Here is a 19,028-nt window from a genome sequence, read left to right as displayed (position 1 = left end):
TGTTAATAACACAGTAGTGTGGTAGATTTGATACAGTTGATAAGACAATATTGATACACTATTGTTAACTAAAGTCTATAGCTTCCATTAGGGTTCACTTTTTGGGTTGTATATTCTATGAGTTTTGACAAACATACAATAATATGTATCCATGACAATATCATACAGAAGAGTCTTACTGCCTTAAAAATGCCCCGTGTGCCACCTATTCACCCTCCTTCCCCTCTCCCCCTGGCAACCACTGACCTTGTTATTGCTCCTAAAGTTTTGCTTTTTTCCAGATGACATACAGCTGGATTTGTGCAGTACATAGCCTTTTCCAGTGGGCTTCTTTCACTTAGCAATATGCATTTAAGTTCTTTCCAAATCCCTTTGTGGCTTGTTAGTGCATTTCTTTTTAGCACTGACCCTGTGACCTTTTGATATGAGGCTGAAGGTTTTGCAGGTTGGGCCAGGATCTTCATGGGAGACCCACCAGGATCTGGCAGTGTAGCCTCTGAACATCTGCACACAGCAGATCCTGCCCCTATCCACTGAGATGTGCCCACATGTGAGGGACAGAAACAGAAGAAACGGGGACCAGGCTGTTGCTTAAGCCCAGACAAAATGGATAGAAGGAGCTCCGGGGAGAGCTTTTGAGATGGGCTCTTGACACCCTCAGATATACCCTTCCCTGCAAGTGACTCAAAAACCATCAACTAAATAGGGGATGATGACTGGTGACAAGGTGACCCCTCAGCACCTCCATGCTCCTGCCTGCTCCCTTCCCTCTAGCTGGCAAGGAAAGAGAATTCTGGGAGGAGAAAACCCAGCTTCCAACTCACCTTAAATCACTGTCACCAGGGTCTGAGCTCATCAGCCCAAGAGCTGTAAGAGCTGCCCAGGAACTTTCCAGGAAAAGCAGATTGGCTGTCTCCCAGCCCCTCCTCTGGTAGGTGATTTTCCAGAGGAAACAGACAGCGTCCCAAACAACCCCAGCATAGGCAGGGTCGGGTTGATCTCATCTGTCTAACTCCCTCCCAGGCCAGGACAAAAGTGTCACCTTATGTCTGACACTGAGACCTGATTTGCTCTCACCCCTGCTGTCCCCGTCAATGACTCCCAACCTTCGGGGCCTCATTCCTGGCTTTAGTCTTTGGCTGCCATTATTTATCACAGCAAAGTGAACAGAGGAACATGCTTTTCACTCAAGGACACCACCCTTTGGGAGGAACTTATCCAAAGTTTTGCAAAACCTGGGCCGAATCAAGGTCTCACCTCCATCATCTTGGTGGGCTCGAGAAGAGCCAGGGTCAAAGAATTTCCGCACAATCAACCGAAGGTGGGGTATAGAGGCAGGAGGAAAACAGAAGACACAGATTGCCCGAAAAAGAAGAAAAAGCCCTTTAAACACCATCGGATAGCTCCTCCGAACAGAGTTTGGTGGAGCTGTTTTTAAAGTCTACATTTAACAGTCTGGTGTACCCCAGGCTTGTGTATCTCAGGCTTAATGCCTCTGAAGCAAAAACTACAAAGGTCTCTGATGTTCCTTCTTCCAGACTTTTTTTTTTCCACGATACGAACTTTTTTTAATGCTCCTGCTTCCCGGTGAACTCGCCTCCATCTCTTTTTCTTGCTGAAGCTGCAGATGTACATTGTGGTAGTGTGAAAAAAGCTAATTAAACTGCAGCGGCTCGGCGGGAGGCAGGGAAGGCCCCGCGGAGCGCACGGGATGATTGATTTGCACTGTCACACGGCTCTGCTGGGTGTCATAACTTAGTGACAAATCAAGGATTACAGTGGCCCAGAGTAACTCTCTTCCTTTGTTGTTCTGTAGACATCAAAGCAGCCAAGCATATTAGTGTTTTTAATAAGTAGTTAAGTCAGGAGTAGCTTATGGTTTGAAATTACTCTGTCTACAATTGAAGGTGTTGGGGGACACGGGTAAGGAGAAAAACAGCCCAGATGTATTAGCTAGGTTTAAAAAAAATAAAATTTAATAAAATAAAATAAAATGTAGCCCATGCACCAGGAGCAAGTTCTTTGCAGGGGTTGTTGGAGATTTTTGCTTTATTTGTGTAAGCCACGTGGAGGCCGGCTGTGGTGAGGCATGTCCTCTGGAAACAGGTTTTCTAGGGAGAGGGAAAAAAAAATAACTATCAATGCCTCATTTCTGGGGGGCTTCATAAGCAAATGGCTTCATTTTAATCAGCACAGAAGGAAGCTGGGAGGGTCACAACCATGTGTTTGCCTATGAATATCTTGTTCCCCAACAATTAGGATCATAAAATGATTGGGGCAACTCACCTTATCTTGAAAGTACACAGATCCCTGAAGACAGCTGCCGCCAAGGTTTGTTTTTCGCGGGATATTTACCTTTCACCACAGAACAGAGGCCTGAAAATCAGAGCAAGGTGGGAATCCGAAATTCTTTCCTACCTATTATGCAATTATCATCACTGTGTTGCTGATGGTTTCTCCCTGGATGGGCATGAGTCCTTCTGGAAGATGCTCTTGGGGCCAGGGCCGTGATGAGATGCTGGAATGGAAGGCCGCCTCGCTCTGTGGGTGTCAATTCCTCCTTAGTGATTTTAAGCTGGTGTAGCCCCGGACATGGAGAAATACCATCGTAATCCCACGATGCCCCCTGAGATGCACAGGTTTCCTGTGACGCGACCTGTGACCTGTGACCTGTGACTGTGACGCGACCCAGCCCTCTTGGACCCAGCCCGCTTGGGAGAGGAACAAAGGTGACTCAGGATAAGTCTGTCAACCTCCCTGGGCCTTGGTTTCTTCATTCTGCATAATTGGAGATCATCCGTTCCTCCTCACTCACTAAGTTACGAAAATCTAATTAAACAATGCTGGTGGAAATATGTCACAAATTCCTAAGCATTACACAAATCAACCAGAAAATGGGAGCACAGAATGAAGTCATCTTCCCACACCCACACGTGGCTGGCATGGGTGAAGGACGCCTATCATGGAATCACTCACATAGGTATCCATGACAGATTTGAATCTCCAGAAGTATTTTCATTGAAATTCATTTTGGTCTATGTTGTGTATAAAATCCATTTGGGGTTAAACAATGGCCTTGATTTTCTTTTGTGTATATCTATGAATCTGTACATTCCTATTTGTATCCTTCTGAACAAAACCCAGAATAATTTAAAATTGCAGTAGTATATTCAGTTTTCATCATTATGAATTAAATAAGGGAATTGGCCAGTTTTATGTAAAACAGTGGGGGTGAGCGAGGCGGGCTTCCCCTCACAGGGAGAAGGAAGCTGATGAAACAACACCCACTATGGGAGATGGGGCTTTAAGGAAACTTTAAGGTCCTTCAAGCAAATTCACACTGACTGAGGAGCCAGAGGGGACAGTTTCATCTGAAGACTAGGACCCAGGCCCCAACTCTTAGTTAGTGCCATGGGCAGCCCCCACATTCCCTGACTCTTTCTCCTTTGGCTTTAACTCAAACACATTCCAGTTACGTGCATCATACGTTTGCCTACTTAGGGCAGTCCACCATCTAACAGGGGAAGCACCCTGTATTCATCAATGTATCCCACAGAGGGGGCTCCTTCCATGTATGCCATAGTACTTTGTTTTATGTGGATTCTTATTCATTAAAATTGCAAACTTACTTTACAAAAACTAATACATTCCTTTGTAATGGTTAGAGAAGTTACTTTTGAACCCACCTGGACCTAGGTTCCCCTTTGCTAACTACAGAGAGCTTTCTTCAAATGACAGCTATTCTGGAAGAAAAAAAAAAAAAAAAGCTCTGCTTTGTCTGATAAAGTTGAATCTGTTCATAACACTTTGAACCAGCAATTCCATTCCCCAGTGTATATCCACGTGCACCAGGGGGCAGGGCAGGGAATGTTCATGACAGCATAATATGCAATAGTGAAAGACAGAAACTGCCCATACGCCCATTAGTAGAAGGGACAAATTGTGGCATTTTAACATAAAGAAATATGATTGATTAGAGAAAATATCTAATAGCTGTGGACATGAACATGAATAAATTTCAAAAACATAAAAAAATGATGAACAAAGAAATATGTGTCATGGAAGAAGCCGCAGAACATGTGTATGATTTCATTAATGCAAAGTGCAAAAATGGCAACAGTAAACAATAAATCGATGATGGATACATGCATCAAGAGTGAAACTATGAGAAGGAAGAAGAAACATGGAAAGAGGAAGAGAGAAAGGAAGGAAGGAACAAAGGAGGGAAAGAAAAAGAAAGGAAGGAAAGAAAGAAAGAAAGGCAGAGGGGAAAGGGAGGGAGGGAAGGAAGTGAGAAACGTTCTCATTTCTGGGGAGAAGCGGTGTCCTCTCCTAACTCAGAGAGTTAGCGTGTTGGGAATGGGAGTAAAAATAATGAGGATTTCCTAGGAACTCAGAGTCCTTAGCATTACTACACAACATTTAGATCTATGATCAGTAGGTACCAAGAGTTTACTAGCCAGACTGCTTAGATAATTGGCTTATTTTCTTCTGCAGTCCTTTGGAGAAACAAAAGAGGACTAAGGTGGTTCACATCAGGGATGTGCTAAAAACTAAGAGCATCTAGAAGCCGGTCCAGGGCTAGCAGACGTTCAGGGTGGCCTCCCACACTTCCACAATCTCCAACTTGCAACACACACTTTATATATTCAACATGCTGCTTATGAACTCCTCAGATGATGGGGGACATGTGGCATGTATAAGGACAGGGGAGAATGGGGTCTTAGTTCCGATACAAGAAAGGGGGTGGAGCGAACAACAGGTGGCCCCAGATGGTGGACGGTCTGAGGCTGCCCCTTTGACTGTGAATGTGCGACTGTCAGTGTGAGTCTGTGTAAGTGAGAGATGACATACACATGGCATCAGAGCGACTCTCAATGTTAAGTACTGTCAGAGATTATAAAGCTAACAAAGAAGGAAGAGATGTACCGGTTATTCATATTACTCACCTTAAAAGCCATCTGCTCAGAAAGAGATGGGAGTGACCGACATATCAGTCTATTCTAATCCTCTGGATAGTGCTTAACAGTATCTCACATTTTATGATTCGTTTGTGTGTTTGCTTATGGCTGGATTCTCAGAACCTCGTTGCTTGCCACTGTTCCCGCCATTGGGACGGCAGCTTTGTTATCTTTTTATTTATTCTGTTTCTTAAAAAAGGTACATATCTTTTTTTCATTTTTTATTTTTGTGGCTACATAGTGTATATATTTACACAGTACACGAGATATTTTGATACAGGCAAACAATGTATAATAATCACATCAGGTTAAACAAGGTATCCATCGCCTCAAGCATTTATCCTTTCTTTGTTTTTTGGTTTTGGTTTTTTGGTTTTTTTCTTGAGATGGAGTCTCACTCTGTCACCCAGGCTGAGTACGGTAACATGATCTTGGCTCACTGAAACATCTGCCTCACAGGTTCAAGCAATTTTCCTGCCTCAGCCTCCTAAGTAGCTGGGATTACAGGCATCTGCCACCACACCCAGCCAATGGTTTGTATTTTTCAGTAGTGACAGGGTTTCACCAAGTTGGCCAGGCTGGTTTTGAACTCCTGACCTCAAGTGATCCACCTGCCTTGGCCTCTAAAGTGCTGGGATTACAGGCGTGAGCCACCGCGCCAGGCCATTTATCCTTTCTTTGTGTTACAAACAATCTGATTATACTCTTTTGGTTATTTTTAAATGTACAATGAAATTGTTATTTTTTACATTTATACTCTTTTAAAAATATTTTAACTTTTATTTTAGGTTCAGGGGTACATGTCCAGGTTTGAGTTAATCTGAGTGGCATCCCTTGAAGGCACCCTGCATTAGGGTAATATTCAGATCTCCAGCAACTTTAGTCTCACATAGGTCTTCAAGAAATCACATGTAAAAATGTTTTTTAAAAATTTTAGAGCAAGACTACGCAACATAGCAATAACAGTAGTTGTTTCTGGGAAAACAAGCCAAGGAATTGAGGGATAGGAATTTAAAGATCAACTTTTCAGTATGTACTATTTTTTTTTTTTTTTTTGAGACAGAGTCTCGCTCTATCACCCAGGCTGGAGTGACAATCTTGGCTCACTGCAACTTTTGCCTCCTGGGTTCAAGCGATTCTCATGCCTCAGTCTCCCAGGTAGCTGGGATTACAGCCACCACGCCTGGCTAATTTTTGTATTTTTAGTAGAGATGGGGTTTCCCCATGTTGGTCAGGCTGTTCTCAAACTCCTGACCTCAAGTGATCCACCCACCTTGGCCTCCCAAAGTGCTGAAACTATGGGCATGAGCCACTGTGCCCTGCCACTATATGCTTTTTTAATTGATTATTTTATCAAGCACCTGTATTTTTATACTAAAAGTTTACCTTAATTAAAACCTCTTTCTCTTAACTCTCTCTCTCTCTCTGTCTTTTCCTCTGCCTCTGTCTCTGTTTCTTTACGAATTCACCAGAATGAGCATTTCAAAGTACCTCATTTAAAGTCTCTTGGGCCTGACTAATGATAATTCAAGGGTTCACCTTCAAGACTATCCTGCATATTGGAATTTAGATAAAATATATAGATTTTTCTTTTAATCCCCTTCACCATCTTTTTCCCTGGAGGAGAAAGGAGAAGTTTCCAGAAGAATCTTGGGAAATGATCGCTAGTCTGTACACCTCCAGAAGGGATGGTTGGACTTGTTCTCCTGAGCACTTGTTGGCGTGAACCGCAGCAGAATAAACACAATCCTTCTCTTCTCCCTGGCTGATGTGTTGCTGGGTCAGACCTCTGTGCCAGAGCACCCAGCACGAGTCCTCCCAGAGTGCGTCAGCACTCTCCTGCCTGCACTGGGAACAGCTTCACTCTCCCAGAAGGAACCAGGTAGGGGGAATCGTCCATCATCCGTGCCAGTTGGCCAAGTTCCTCCCTCAGCGAAATCGGGAAGCTCATAAAAAGACCTTATCTCTGGGTAAGTCACGATTCTTCAGTTCCCACCCGCCTGGCGCCTGGGAAAGGACAACAAAGGGGTGTTGAGAACAATGACCGTCTGTAGAGCTAAGCCTGCACCAGCAGAGTCATGGGAACCCCAGGGTCTCAGTGCCTCCCTTCCCTGGTCCGGTGCCCTGGAGGGTCAGGTGTCCTCCTCGGTAGACCAGGCGGCCCTGGTGGCCACCTATGCTCTTGGGCTTGTGGCATTACCCACTTCCTAAGTGTTACGCCTCTCCTAAAACCGCCTGATGAGTGCCCTAGACTTGTCCTTTCATTTCTTAGAATACTCCCGGTGTCACAACTCTATCTAAACTGTGTCATTTCGTTTCTTACCACCCCTTCCTGAACTGGGCTAACGACGATGCTCAGTGCAACATGTCACACCCTGCCCCTCACTTGCCCCCTGCTCAAGTCGAATCCTCTGGCCACCAAGACCACAGCCCTGGGAGTTAGGAAGTGGTTCCATTTTCCTCTGTCTTGCCTGAGCCACACAATTGCCTGTAAATGCCAAGACATTCAGTCATCTCTCCCATGAGGCGTGGTCCTCCCAGACCCTTCAGGCATTTACAATACCTCAGTAGGTCCCCAAAGCAGGCCTCCAAAGCCCCCCCAGGACCCTCATCACCTCTGAGTAACTTCATAACATTTTCTTTACAATTCCCACCTGCTGTTTCACTAGTATTATATTCACCAACCTGAGATATAAATAGGTAAGTGTGTTATGGATAAAGACACTAAGACATGATTTGTCTAAGGTCATTATGCATTACTGAAAGAGAACTCAACACTCTTGACTCCTTACCTAAGGCTTTTGCTTTTTCTATTCTATTAACATTTTGGACACGTCACCAGATTTTGGTCCTATTCCATGTCTCTATTCACATCCTGGAGTACTAGGGCTGGGAAAGACTTCAGAGTGTATCCTTGTCCCCCATCCTCATGGCGAAACAGCCCCAGAGAGAGAAGTGGCTTCCAAGGTTATGTAATGAGTTGGTGGCCAAGTTTGGATGAGGTGGTTGGGCCAGTCCCCAGCTCGGCCTCATGCCAGACCTCCAGGCTCTCTGATGCTGGGATCCAAAGCCCTTTCTCCTGAGTCTTCTCCTCCCCTTCCTCCGTGCCGGGTCAGCGGGCTTGCCAGGCAGTCCTTGGCCTCCTGGCCCACAAGTCCTTGTGCATGGTGCTTGTTGGGGCTAGTACTCTCCGAAGAGGGCAGGAAGCAGGGAGAAAGCCTGGGGGACTCCTGGGATCCAGGGGACAGAAGGGGAGGAAAGTGTGAGAAGAGAGAGATAAGAAAAGGGGCAAAAATTGCAGGCATCATGGATACAAGACCTTGGGAAAACCCCTCACCATTTATGCTGATTATTGGTTCAGTCCTGAAGAACTAATAAAATGAGAAAAGAAAAAAAAAACGGTGTTGGTTCTGTAACATCACCACAAATCAGAGGTGATGAAGCAGAATGCTGTTCCCTGGGTCTGACCGCCATGTGGCTCCATCACTGTGCAAATCATCAAGCATGTCAGATGGACTTGCCGCATGCTGTCCTTTAGTCTGTGTCCTGCCTGTTTAGTCTTCCAAGGAGGTTGTCTCGGCAACATGGCCAGAGCTTCAGGGTTAGAAGGGACTTGAAAGGACAGACCCGTGTTTAAAACAAACCTAAACCCAAAAAATGGTGTCCTTGAGTTTTGCCTGTGGCTCCTTCCCTTTCTGGTTTCTAAGAGGTCACACTGAGTAGCCAGCGGGGCTGCTTAGGTCACTTATCAGTCCTGGCTGAGTTAAGCTCTAGAGAAGTTGGGGTGAAGAGCAAGCTGCTCACTGACCTCTTTCGTTCCTGGGCTGGGGGGTTGGGTCACCTTAAACTGGGAACGGGAGTACCATGCAGCCAGGACGGCAGGGAAAAGGATAGTTTCTAGCTTTTGACTTGGAGGTTGTAAGTTGAGTGGATTTCCTGACCTTCCTTTGATGGGAGGTGTGAAACTGACATCCCTCCCAATTTCCAGCAGCTCTTCCCAAAAGCTGCTCAAGCTATTATGCCACCTAGTAAACACACGCTTGTTTTGCAAACACAGCTTTAAGACTTATCCTCCAGCCTCCCCTTCTACCAGAACGCTGCCCACAAAGTCTCTCATATGGAAATCTGGGAGCCATCACATGGGCCTAGAAGTTTATTTCCGTAGAGAGTGAAAAATCCTATGGCGGGGTAGGGGAGGAGAACCCTAGAGGGAAATACTCTAAATATTAATGGTGGTTTCCTTTCTTTGGTTGGTGAGATAAAGCCAAATTTTTTTCCATCTACTTTTTTTTTCAATTTCTAAATGGGCTATAATGAGTATATAATACCTTTATGCTATCAAATATGAACTAAAATTTTTAGCGACACTAATTAGCACTGTTGTCCATGTAACAAGAATACAGTGGGCTATCTCCATGCAGACAGGGTCCCCAGAGGGAAAGTTCTTCCCCAACGGAAAACAGGTCCTGAACTATATCCCCAGTGCCTTCTGTGAAAAGCCCAGTTTGCAGGTTCCCTAAAGAGGTTCACATCTTTCAAGAGCTGTTCATTCTCTCCTGACCTCACAGAGACAGGCCATATGGGGAAAGACAAATCTCATTAGCCTCCAGCTCCGCTAAATGGCGAGAAAATAGAGTCTGGTGCAGGCACCCGTGTTTTACTACGAAGTTTCAACAACCACTTACTTCTAAGTCTTTTCTCTGGCGTGCTTCCCTCCCTAATCAGGTATAAATATCCTCAGATAAAAAATAAATATTTCTTCAGGTAGCTCCAATGCAGTAAAGGATTTTAACCTTTAATGTCCCGCACGAGCTCTGATCTTAACTTCTTTAAACAAATTAAAAGCTTCGGCTGCTTTAAACGTAGACTTACCATAGGATCTCTGGAGCAATTCTACTCCTAGGTGTATAATTAAGAGAGTTAGAAACATACATCTACATGAAAGCTTGCAAGTGAATATCTATCTGGAGTACCATTATTTATAAGAGCCAAAATGTGGAAACTACATAACTCTCCATCAACTGTTAAATGGATAAACAAAACGTTGCATATCCACACAAAGGAACATTATTCAGCCACCAAAAGGAATGAAGTACAGTCTGTCCTCCTTATCTGTGCGTTCCACATTTGTAAATTCAGCCAACTGTGGATCCAAAAAAAAAAAAAAAACAAAAAATGAAGCTCTAAAATGCAAAACTCGAATTTGCCACACCTCAAGTACTACATTGAATCCAATGTAGTGATGTGTGGCCTGGTTTGGGGTATGGTAAGTGATCTAGACATACGTGAGAGGATGTGCATAGGTTGGATGCAAATACTGTGCCATTTTATGTAAGGGACTTGAGCATCTGTGGATTTGGTTTGTGAGGGGAGTCCTGTAACCAGTCCTCCTCCTGGATACCAGGGCACAGCTCTACTCACACATGTTCATCAATATGGATAAACCTTGAAAACATCACGCTAAGTGAAAGAAGCCAGTCACAAAAGGCCAGATCCTATATCATTCCATTCATATGAAATGTCCAGAATAAGGAAATCGATCTACAGAGACAGAAAGTAGACTAGCGGCTTCCAGGGATTAAGGGGTTGGGGTAAGTAGGGAGTGATAACTCAAGGGAATGGAAGTTTCTTTCTGTTCCTTGATGAACATACTCTCAAATTGATTGTGTTGGTTGCACAACTCTGTGAATATACGAAAAACCATTGAGATGTACACTTTCAATGGGTAAATTGATGGTAGGTGAATTGTAACTAGGCTTATTTTTTAAAAGCTTAGCTAGTTTATTCACAAATAGATCACATGCACACACTTGCGTGCAGATTGTATAGCAGCTCTAAGGCAGGGCAAGGGAGAAAGTCAAGGTTGAGCCCAGCTCCTAGGAGGCCAGATCAACAATCCCTGCAGAAAGTAAACATCCGGCTCAGGATCCAGGAGGCCAGAGAGATGTGCCAAGAAGTCAGAGCAGGCATAGCAGGGCTTTGCAGACATCCTGGAAACCCCTAAGTCAGGTGCACCGGTAAGGGGTGAGAGAGGAGCAAGTGCTCAGAAGAAAGCAGAGGTTGCAAGAGGGCTGGATTCAATTCTAATGAAAAACAGCGCAGTTCCCTTGAGCCAGGCTGGCCCATGTGTTTTCACCTGGACTTGCTTTGCCCAGGGGCTTTGTTGCCCTGGGCTCATGCTCTGTGCCCTGGTTTCCTGGTGCCCTGGGTGGGTTCCCTTGTCCCTGGAAGGCCAACACACAAAGGAGAAGGGGAAGCACTCAGATCACCTGCATATTGTTTTGTGAGGGTTTGCTTTATGTATGTTGACCCCTGAACTTTGGAACATTTTAGTCCTTGAACGAAATTGCAAGCCCGGGACAAGAAGTTCTTTGTACCAGGCAAGGAGCCGACCTTGAGATTCCTTATTTTCCATTAGAGAAAACAGGAGGCTGATTCAATGTCACTTCCACACACAAAGCCGCCTTTGCATAAAGGTTGCTGCGATGGGGCAGAGAAGGGTGAGGTTGGAAGAAAGGGGAAAATCATTCACTGCGTGCTAGGCACTGTGCTTTATAGAAATGAACTCATTTGAGCCTCAATTATCCTATGAGCTTCAGTTTCTTCCCTGTATAGTGAAAATCAGGCCTCAACCCTGCTTATTTGAAAGATTAAGTGAGGTAATATATATGAAAATTTCCAGCACTCTTAATGAATTAGAAATCTTGGGTCTTATTTTACAGGATATGTAGATACTGTAGGTATGCTCTCATTTGGTCCTGGCTGGAAGATATATTATCTCCCTCTTAAAGATGAGAAAGCTGAGATCAAGTAACCAACTCATGACTATACAGAAAACTAAGGAATCATGGAATTAGAACTGCCTCGCCTTGTGCTCCTCCCATCACCAGGGGTCTCAAAGTTCGCTTACTTCCGAACCATTCGGGGCACTTGTCAAAAACAAAGAGGCCCAAGACCGTCCCCAGACCAATGGAATTCAAATCCCCAGAATGGGGCCCAGCGACGTCCATTTTTAAATCTTCCTCAGGTGAGTCATATGCACACTATAGTTTGTGAACCTCTGTACTGACAAGAAGAACTAAGCAAGAGAAATGTAACGGAAAAAGAAAGAAGTAACCAGAAAAACTAAAGGGTAAAGAAAGAAGCTAGAAGATACAATCTACCTATAGATTACAGCTTTTACGCAGTGTTTACCAGGTGCAGGGTACTGTTTTAAGTGCTCTGTAAGCCTTATATGAACTTAGTTGCATCTCAGAGTTGCCCTATGAGATAGGTGCCATTATTAGCCCCATTTTACAGATGAGAGAATTGAGACTCAGAGAAGTGATAAGTTATTTGCCCAAAGTCACACAGCCAATTAAGAAAGGCTAGAGATTTTTTTTTTTTTTTTTTTTTTTTTTTTTTTTTTTAGGTGGAGTCTTGCTGTGTCACCCAGGCTGGAATGAAATGGCATGAACTTGACTCACTGCAACCTCTGTCTCCCAGGTTCAAGCCATTCTCCTGCCTCAGCCTCCCAAGTAGCTGGGACTACAGGAGTGTGCCACCATGGCTGGTCAATTTTTGTATTTTTAGAAGAGATGGGATTTCACTATGTTGGCCAGGCTGGTCTCGAACTCCTGACCTCAAGTGATCCACCCGCCTCCACCTCCACCTCCCAAAGTGCTGGGATTATAGGTGTGAGTCATTGCGCCCCGCCAGCAGAAGAGAATCTTAACCACCCTGATACACCTGTATAGAGGAAAGTAAGCCAAGATAATGAGAAAGGAGAAAGGGCAAGAAAAGAGGCATCATGGAAAGCTAGCATGAAGCAAAGCTGCGTCCAGGTCCCAATCTACGTCTTCAGAAACCCACCTGTGGACCTGGCAAGTTTAAGAATGGGACTTGGGTACCTGTAAAAACATTCATGGTGTATGCATGGCAAAGCTAGTCCAAACGCTTCCCTGCCACTTGGGGAGGGGCACCCCGCATTGGCTATAGTGGTTTGAATGGTGACCCCAAACTATACATCCACAGTCTAACCCTCAGAACCTATGAATGTGACAGTCTTCGGAAAAGGGGTCTTTGCAAATGTAATTAAAGATCTTGATTTTTGAAATTATCCTGGATTATCTGAGTGGACCTGAAATCCAATGACAAATGTCCTCATAAGAGGAGAAGATACAGAAGGTCATGTGAAGATAGAAGCAGAGACTGGAGTGAGCAGCCACAAGCCAAGGAATGCCGACCACCCCAGAAGCTGGAAGAGACAAGGAAAGGAAACTCCCCTGGAGCCTCTGGAGGGAGTGTGGCCCTCACAACACCTTGATTTTGAACTTCTGGCCTCATGTTGCTTTAAGACACCAGATTGTGGTCATCCGATACATGATACAGCAGCCCCAGGAAACTATACACTGGGCAATGTTTTATTGATAACTGATACACACACACACACACACACACACACACACACACACACATATATATATACATATTTTTTTTTTTTTTTTCTGAGACTGAGTCTCGCTTTGTCGCCCAGGCTATAGTGCAGTGGTGCAATCTCAGCTCACTGCAACCTGCGCTTCCCAGGTTCAAGTGATTCTCCTGCTTCACCCTCCCAAGTAGCTGGGATTACAGGCGTGTGCCACCACACCCAGCTAACTTTTGTATTTTTCGGTAAAGATAGGGGTTTCACCATGTTGGCCAGGCTGGTCTCGAACTCTTTACCTCAAGCAATCCACTTGCCTTGGCTTCCCAAAGTGCTGGGATTACAGGCGTGAGCCACCACACCCACCCGGCCTGAAAACTGATTTTGGGGACACTGCTGTTTAAGTCTGCCTAGCAACACTTTTTCATTTTTTCTGGCTATAACTCCTCCCTTTCCCTAGACACCTGTTCCCCAAAACCTCCTGCATGTGATTCTGGTGGCCGTTCTAGACACAGGAAGTGCCATTCATGCAGAACTGGCCAATCAGAGAACCCCTTCTCTTCAGTCTCTTCAGCTACAGTGATTGGTCCAGGGGTGGCTCAAGACCCACGCTGGGCCAATCAGAGTCACTCTCTAGATTTTTGTACAAGTGAGCTGAGAGAGTTATACTTCTCTTTCCTTTGGAATTGCTAAGTTGATGCACCACTGAGGGGCATGTTTTTCTGTGTGTAGAAAGCCCATGTACAGTAGGCAGGAACGAGGCTAATGTGCAAAGGGAGACAGAAGTGAGTGGCAGAGTTAGAGAATGAGGGAGTCCCCATAGTATCTAAGTTTCCGGAGCACCTGTACCATAGTGCACACCCATTGTTAAGGAGTGTATGTGAAACAATGTTTCAGCTTAGGCTACCTTAAGTTAGCTTCCTACCCTTGCAACCATCAGAGCTTGGACTAACACAAGGGATTTAAAGCAACTGCTGTTTTCTCCAGGTAGAACACAGGCATCTGGGGATAAACTTGACTGCACCATTTGCATTTCATTCATTTCAGAGAAGATCTGAGGATAAAATCAAGACTAGCAGTGAAGAAACGACGTGGTGAAGAAAAGAAATGGGAGAGAAACATGCTTGGGAAAATCAGTCTCCTTCAACTTGATAGCATCAGGCAGAGTGTCCTGGAGATGGAATGGGGGCCATTTCCAAGCAGGTTCATTCTCATTTGGCAGAGCATGGAAAAGAGAAGGAAATTAAAAGATTCAGACAGGGAGCCAGGTCAGGGGTGGGCAGAGAGGTCCTGATTCCCCTTCTCATAACCGCACGAAGCTTCCTATACATCCAAACACCAGCCTCAGGATCGTAGTGACATCTGAAACTTCATTTAGCCATTTCCTTCCCTTTTCAGGTTTCTTTGGGTTGCTTAGCCCATACGTTGCTAAGTTTTCATCTTTTCAAAGCTCCCCATTGCATTTAAAGTCAGAATGCATCCATCCTATTCACCACTTCTGAATTTGAGGGGGTAGATTACAGAGGTCAGCAGGCCCTTTAAATATAGAAAGTAAATGAGCAAGCAAAGCCGTGAGTGGAACATATGTGTGCATGTGAGCACACACATAGCTTATTATTTCCTGCCTTAATCCACTTTTCAGCTCCACTGTGCAAGATCATAAGAAAGACTTGGGCAGTACCTCTTAGAAAGGTTCCTCGCATCTCCTTCAAGAAGCTTCTTCCCAAAAGTTGCCTTTTGTAGTTCACCAGGTCTGCTGTGCAGGCTTCAGCCAAGCTAATTACTGGTCAGCCAGCAGTCCCTTTGAACTGGGCACACACCAGATGCCCTCCAAGGATCTTGTTTGCTAGGTGACTATTTTCATACAGTGCCTATTATGGTTTCACGTGGCAAAGGGTTCTTTCTCTCTTACTTGAGGCAGAGCAGAGAGGAAGCCCCTCCAATTAAAGCGGGGACAAAGAAATGGAGGAAGGCTGGTGCACATGGTCTTCTGGCAAGGCTCAACAAAAAAGGGGCTCACAGAGAAACTAAATTTGGCTGCTATAATCCATTTAAAGGAAAACGTAAATCAAAGAAAGAGTGTGCGGAATAGGGGTGTAAGCCATTGGTTTCCTTCAGGCATAACCACTAGATTTCCAGCCTGTTCATGACCACTTGCAGAGTTCCCAAGGGAGTGTGTATAGGCTTGGACATATGGACCCTCCTCACCTAAGGTAGCTTTGAGTGGGTGCTAGGAAAATGGAAAGGTGTCAGGGGTCATTCCCTTTACCAAGTCAGGCATTTACAAGATAAGCAATAGGGGAAAAATAGTGAAGACCAAAAAGTTGATGGCATTTGGCTCCAGGCTGTTAATAAATTCATTATAAATACGACCTTAATTTCTGAACCGAAAATGAAGACAAATGGTCTGACAACTAGGAGTATACATGGAATCTATGGAGTAGAATTTTTAAAATTTGACTTCCCCTGAAATTATAGATTAGTAGTTCTCAACTAGGGGCAATTTTGGCAATGTCTGGAGATAATTTTGATTGTCATGACTGGGAGGGCATGGTGTGTTCGCAGTATCAAAATCTTTTGCACAGAAGCCACTGATACTCCTCAACATCCTCCTAGGCACAGAAGAGGCTCCAACAAGAAAGAATTATTCCGTTTCTGTGTCAACTGGACCACTGTTGAAAAATCCTGAATATAGTTTGTATATATTGGCAAGCCCATCAGAGCCATCTGATATGGTTTGGCTGTGTCCCCACACAAATCTCATCTTGAATTGTGGCTCCCATAATTCCCATGTGTTGTGGGAGGGACCTGGTGGGAGATAATTGAATCAAGGGAGTGGTTTCCCCCATACTGTTCTTGTGGTAGTGATTAAGTTTCATGAGATCTGATGGCTTTATAGGGGTTTTCTCTTTTGCTTGGCTCTCATTCTCTCTTGCCTTCCACCGTGAAAGACATGCCTTTTGCCTTCCACCATGATTATGAGGCATTCCCAGTCATGTGCAACTGTGAGTCCATTAAATCTCTTTTTCTTTATAAATTACCCAGTCTTGCGTATGTCTTTATCAGACTAATATACCATCCCAGACCACTTTAACCTGTAGGCACTGTATTCATCTTCCCTAAATTATGAGTGCATTTCTCACTAAAGACCTTGGATGCCACATCTCTGAAGGGTAAGTTTTTTTTCTTACAAACTCTCCTTTTGGAAATGATGAAGTCAGGCACATTTTAATCATGATTTATCTCAACCCCAACTACATCTTGTTAAACAGAGATGGACAACTGACCGAGGATAGGTCACTCAGACTCTTCCACCAATAATTTATATTCATATAGGGAGATGGTCTATTAGTTAGGAAAGGATAAGATATGCTGCAGCAGTACAGAACCCTTAGATCCTAGTGGATTAAAAAGTAGATCATTCCTTGCTCACTTGTTTGCTCCTGGCGTTACATGCAAAGGTAGGTTGCCAAGTGTGGGGTGGGGGCAGGAGAGTTTCTTGGTGCCGCATAATCATTCAGGCCCCGGGATGAGAGGTTCACCCATCTTACGACACTGTCGACTCTACATGAGGCTTCAGGGTTCACCTTGGCAGAGGAAGAAACCATAGAAGGGGCTCATGCTGGCTTTAAAAGCTTTGACTGGAACGTGACACAGGCTCCCTTCCTCTCGGCCCATTGGCCAGAGCTAGTCACACGGCCCCACCTGCTTGAGTAGAGATGTGCAGCCTTCCCATGATCCAGAAGAAGCCAGGAGCCAGTGAGCTGCGAGAAGTTGGGCTGCAAGGCCGTGTGGTACCAGGGCTTGAGTGGACACTAGAAGGAGCCAGAGCTGAAGTTATAGGAAAGCAGACCTCAGGAGAAAACCGAAGAGGCTGGTCAGAAAAGAGAAAATGAGGCAGGTGTGCAAGGAGAAGCAGAGAGCCGGAGGCTCCTGAGAGATTCAGAAAGTAGATCCTTCGGTCTTGGGCTGCTTCCTGCCCTCTAAGTAGCCTGCTATGCTCTGTTTTCATGAGAACTCTTAGGTCAGCACACCAATGCCTTGCTCTGAGCCTGCGTGAATAGATTTCTCTTCCTTGCTACCAAAACAGCTTTGACTCATGCTTGCTGTTTGTCCTTCAATACGTAATTCCCTGTTAAGACTGTTGGGCTGTGGAAGGGAGCTGGACTGTCAAACTAATGAAATTGCCCAAAGATGATGAAACTCCTAGGGTGAGATTTTCAGAAGAGCCTAACTTTCCAGCAGCCCCAGCCTACCACAGCCAACTGAGCCCAGGCAGGTAGTGGCCACTGATGCAATTTAAGAGGCTCAGAAGGACAATCCCTGTGTCCCAGTGCCACCCCTACATCCCAAAAACACTGATGCAGGGGTTTTGGCCTGCTTTGTGCCATGGTGCCCTTCTCAGAATAATGGTTTCAAATCATTTAAATATTTTTAAACGCAGAAAATAAAATACAAAGGAAACCAATTACATTGAAAAACAGTTAAATATTTTAAAATTGAGACATATTATGTGCACTTTATTAGTGCATTTAGAAGCTAGTGACAGGTTTACACCTATCATAATTTCAAAGTAGTAACACTGAGCATAAATAACTTCAAGATACTTGCAATAACTATAACTCGATATGAAAATATTTGTTTTGATGGTAACAGAATCAGCAAAATCACAGTCACTTTTACTATGAAAGCGTTTACTCTGTGTTTACTATGTAAGTGTTATTTTACTATGTAAAACAGTAAAAACCATTTTACTATGGTTTGTTGCCTGCATTTATAACGAAAACATGGGCCAAGTTTCCGTTAGAGGTTTGTGAAAAGAATGTATTTTATCAGTCAGTATTAAAAAAAAATACATCTTTTGTTGTTAGTGAAAATAAAAACATATTTTCCCAGCCATGTTCATGGACTTCTTGGATTCTATGATCTGTTGGCTGTCCGTAAACCACAGATTGAGCATCTCTGGCCACAAAGCCCCAGGCAAAACTCAGATTTTCTGAGCAGTAAAACAGCTGGTGAAGAGGAAACAGAAATCACTTATTACTGTAAGGCTAAGCAATAAACAATAAACAATGTCGATATCTAAGGCAGTATTAGTTGATCAGCTTAGTTCTTGTCACCCACTAGAGACCTGAGTATGAACAGAAGAGGTAAGTCTTAAGAACTTGGAGTCTATAGAGGATGCTGAATCAGAAAACATGAGCGTGGGCTCACTGGGGTAGAACAGCCCTGTGTGCAGGGCTCTCTTCAGGAGCAGGGCCACATTGGAAGTGCCACCCGAGCAAAGGAAAAAATATCTGCCACTAGACTTTAGGCCTGGCCACTTGAAGGAAATGTTTATGATGTTCTTCAGAAATTAAGCTGATAACTGAGGAAAGAGAAAAGGGGTTGTGGGGCAGAGGGGATCATGGCAGATGGAATGAAATTCACGGGAACAAAGTTTATAGGGTGGGGGTAGGGAGGCTGAAGTCAAATACGTCAGTCAATCACTGCAACCCAAGCCCTACTTTCTTTCTGTTGCTGAAGCTGCTTTAAAAAAACAAAGGTTGCCGGGCGCGGTGGCTCACGCCTGTAATCCCAGCACTTTGGGAGGCCGAGGCGGGTGGATCACAAGGTCAAGAGATCGAGACCATCCTGGTCAACATGGTGAAACCCCGTCTCTA

The sequence above is a fragment of the Cebus imitator genome, unplaced genomic scaffold (genome assembly GCF_001604975.1).
Source record: "Cebus imitator isolate Cc_AM_T3 unplaced genomic scaffold, Cebus_imitator-1.0 Scaffold229, whole genome shotgun sequence".
Taxonomy (NCBI): domain Eukaryota; kingdom Metazoa; phylum Chordata; class Mammalia; order Primates; family Cebidae; genus Cebus; species Cebus imitator.
The sequence above is the reverse complement of the archived record's forward strand: the minus strand, read 5'-3'. Positions refer to the sequence as shown.